At 42.0% G+C, this 4,164-nt stretch overlaps 1 protein-coding gene across 1 annotated transcript in view; it reads left to right on the top strand.

The window, feature by feature from the left end:
• The window catches only part of Pdss2 (decaprenyl diphosphate synthase subunit 2), a 306,086-nt gene that overhangs the window by 252,220 nt on the left and 49,702 nt on the right, over nt 1-4,164 (top strand). The window lies entirely within an intron of this gene.

Raw genomic sequence — 4,164 nt, 5'->3', positions numbered from 1 at the left:
TAGTTAGAATAGATATACAGCTACTTTCACTTAATTCAACAAGAAGAAAGATTTGTACTAATAGTGTTTGGACAGGATATTATGTCTGCATCTTGTACTACAAATAACTACTACAAAGACCACAATATGCAATGTATTAATTATTGCAACTGTCTTACTAACCTGCTTTGAAACTGTCTCAATAAAATTAAGAGAGAGGGGCCAGGGAGATGGCTCAGTGGAATAAGTGCTTCCCTGGCAGGCGCAGGGGCCTGAGTTCAATCCCTGGTTCTGCAAAAAAAATAAATAAAATAAAATTAAGAGAGAAAAAAAAAAAAAAAGAAAAGAAAGAAAGAAAGAAAAGCTCATGCCTGACGATGGAAGTTGCCCGTGATTTCTAACCATGTGTAAGCTTACTTCCTGTACTATCCAGTAGGTTAATGTCCTGTCTGCTCTTTTGATTTCCCACTGGAGAGAGAATTACTGACTAGACAAGGAAGCAAGGAGATCGACATCACTGTAAAGCCAGGAGGAAGAGCACCATGGATTTCTCATCCTAGCCCCTGCTGCCTCTTCTCCAAGCCCTCCCCCAGGCCTTAGGATTAGTTAACCCTCTTTGTCACAGCCACAGGCTGTGGCCCACGCTCTGCCTTTTCAAGAGGCAGTTAAGAGCATAAGGCCAGACTCCAAAACAGCCCAGAAGTATTGGTTGAGCATTTTCTCAACAAATCTGTCCCTGCTTTAATTTTAAATTCAAATTTGCAGCTGCTGAAAAATAATGATCAGGTAAGAACACTGTTAGTGAATGGGTGATTCACCCTGGGGAGGTGAAGTCATTACTCGGTTTTCATTTTGATTTCTAATAAAAGAAAGTAGAATCCTTCAGAGAACCACAGAGCTCTGACTCTCTCAGGGAGTCCAGGGGCTGTTGCAGGTCACTGAGCTTTATTTTTAATGATCCTTCTAGTTTTCTGCTGCCATTATAAGTCACCTGAAGAAATAAGAATCATGATTATATTTTCTTGGCTATTCCTGAAAGTACTGAGATGTCACTTAGGCTTGTGACATTCTGACACTGTCATAACCAGCCATAAAATACCATAAGTGTACTACATGTTACCATTGCTAAGCTATGACTCATTTGTCCCTAGATAGCCTGCTCCTACTTCTTATTCAAAAAGTAAAACAAAGACTGCTAGACAAGGCTAGTGAGCATAAAAATAACACATGCAGATGCTTAAACAAAAGAGAAAATGCTCCGAAAGTCCTCATTAATAGCATATACAATAGTCTTCTAGTGTATTTAAGATATTTTGAGTCATTTCAGTGAGAATAATATTACTGTCCTCTGCCATAAAAGGTGTACATTGTGGGCATTTGAAAGAATAGTATGTGACCACAGACTCTCAAACAACTAGCATATGTCAAAAAATTTTACCAAAAAAATTACAGATTTTTCTATTTTAAAGAAACAAGGGGCTAGGGAGATGGTTCAGTAGAATAAGCGCTTTCCTGGCAGGTGCAAGGGCCTGAGTCCAATCCCCAGTTCCACCAAAAAATTTTTATAAATAAATAAATAAATAATGTTACCACAGAAATCTAGCAGTAGCTGGGAGTGTGACTCAGTGGCAGAGCCATTGCCTGCCAGTACAAGGCCCTGGGTTTGATCCCTGGAGCCACAAAATTTAAAAAGAAGATATAGCAATAAATTCCCTGAAGGCTGATCTTGTGAGGGAAAAAGGAGAAATATACAAATGCAAGGAGTGATTGAATTATAGTGATGTTAAATTAAAAACATATTGTAGGGGCCCGGGGAGATGGCTCAGTGGAATGTTTCCTTGGCAAGCGCAAGGGCCTGAGTTCAATCCCCGGTTCCACAAAAAAAAAAAAAAAAAACATATTGTAGGAGCCAGATGTGGTGGTGGGACACATCTGTAATCCCAGCACTCAGGGGTCTAAGCCAGGAGGATCACCTCGTGTTTGAGGCTAGCCTGGGCTACATAGTCAGTTTAGGAACCCTGTCTCAAAAAAAAGTTTGTTTGGTTTTTTTTTTTTTTTTTTTTGGGGGGGGGTTGCAGCAAAAGGCACATTGACATTAATCACCCTCAAAATAATCTTTCCAACATACTTGTCCGCTTAATCTATATTCATAATCTCTTTACTTTTGGGGACAGGATCTTACCAAGGTCTTAACCAGACTGGGCTTAAACTTGTGATCCTTCTATCGCAGGCTCCCAAAGTACTGTACTTGGATTACAGGCATGTGCCACCTGTGCCAGGCCCCAGAATATGCAGCTTTATGTTTCACATCTCAGCCGGGCATGGTGGCATGCACCTGTAATCCCAGCACAGGAGGCTGAGGCAGGAGGATCCCTGTGAGTGTGAGGCCAGCCTGGTCTACATAGTGAGTTCAAGGCCAGGCTGAACTGCATAGCTGTACCTTGCCTCAAAAAAACAGTCAGTTGAATTCTCATGTTTCTTCCATGTTCCAAGACAGTGCAGCAAGCAAAGCAGGTTACAAAGGAATAACAAGACCTCTGGGCAGAGGTATTTCTTACATGGAAAACATAAGCCCCTCCCCTTTTAAAAATTAAATCCCAGCCTTCTTCATCTGTCTGTTGTGTCTTCTTTCCCCTGGACTAAAAGAAGGTTTCAATATGAAAAAGCTAATTTCATATACATTTGCTGCTCAAAGCTGATTGGTTTTCACCAGTGAAAGAGATAATAAAACCAGGAAGCCCAGCATCCCAGGTGTGATGGGGCTGACAATCTTGGAGACGCCTTCCATGCACTGTCCTTAGAAAGCAAGAATGTTTAAGACAGTGGAGACGAGACTGAGCACGTTCAGGGTGCTATGGCCGTGGATAGGACAGCAGAAAAGCCTGGCCTGTACTTTCTGATCTGGTGCCTTTCTCACTTGGTGACTCAAGAGCTGACAGTGGAAGGCCTGCTTCTCCCAGGCTAACACTAGCAGGTAGCTCTGACACCAAGACTAGCAATATCTCTGTAGATTTCAGATCTGTGGTCATTTTTTGTTATCCTGTACACTGTAACCAGACTGCAAAGATGATGGAGGTGTCTTTACTCCTTTTTTGGTCCCCTCAAAGCCACCTTTTTATAATTAAACTCTCGGGCTGGTGAGATGGCTCAGTGGTCTAAAGCACGTTAGAACAAGCTTAGCAAAGCACAGGGACCACAGTTCAATCCCCCAGCACCACATGCCAGCCAGCCCCACCCCCTCCCCTGGTGGGCTGAGCTGGCCACACACACACACACACACACACACACACACACACACATTAAAAAAAAAATTAAACTCATCGCTTCTCAGCCTTTTGGCTAAGATCATGTGTATAATTAAACTCTCCCTCTAAATACCAGTGGGGGGGGCAAAAAAGGGGGGCCGGGGAGATGGCTCAGTGGAATAAGTGCTTCCCTGGCAAGCGCAAGGGCCTGAGTTCAATCCCCGGTTCCACCAAAAAATAAAAATAAATAAATAACAGTGGAAATAATCTCAAAGGTATTTTCAGATAGACCTGTTTTCTGTAAAGGAGCCAATGATATTTCTGCAAGGACCAAAACAAAAGATCTTTAAAACTTTTTCTTTTTTTAAACAAAGTCTTGTTATGATATTCAGGCTGGCCTTGAGCTCATTTTGTAGGCCAGCCTGGTCTCAAACTTGCAACAATCCTCCTACCTCAGCCTCCAGAATGCTAGGATTATAGGCATGTGCCACCATGCCCAACTAAAAGTTTTTATTGAGGGGTGGGTATGCACCAAGAATCAAACTCAGGACCTCATGCATGTCAGGCAGGTGCTGCACCACTGAGCCAAATCCTGGGCCCTACAATTTGATCATTTTTGCAATCACCTATGCAATATTTTGTTCAAAGAAAGATCATCAATGGTTGATCAGTTAACATAATCAATTGAACAGTTAGTAGGGAACTGAACATTTAATAGATTCAAAGCACCTAACAGAGCCGGGCATAGGGCATGTGCCTGTAATCCCAGCACAGAGGTAACTTGCAAGTTCAAGCCCAAACTGGGCATCTTCGCTAGACAGTTTCTCAAAATTTACAAAGGAAAAAAAAGAAAACTTTTAAAAGGGGTGGAGAAGAATATATGCAGTGTATTATTTGTTGAAACTGTACTTCCAATTTGATTTGAAACTGTCTCATTGCT

This window comes from Octodon degus, unplaced genomic scaffold (assembly GCF_000260255.1).
Source record: "Octodon degus isolate 3935 unplaced genomic scaffold, OctDeg1.0 scaffold00090, whole genome shotgun sequence".
In the NCBI taxonomy this organism is placed as follows: Eukaryota; Metazoa; Chordata; class Mammalia; order Rodentia; family Octodontidae; genus Octodon; species Octodon degus.
The sequence above is the reverse complement of the archived record's forward strand: the minus strand, read 5'-3'. Positions and strand labels throughout refer to the sequence as shown.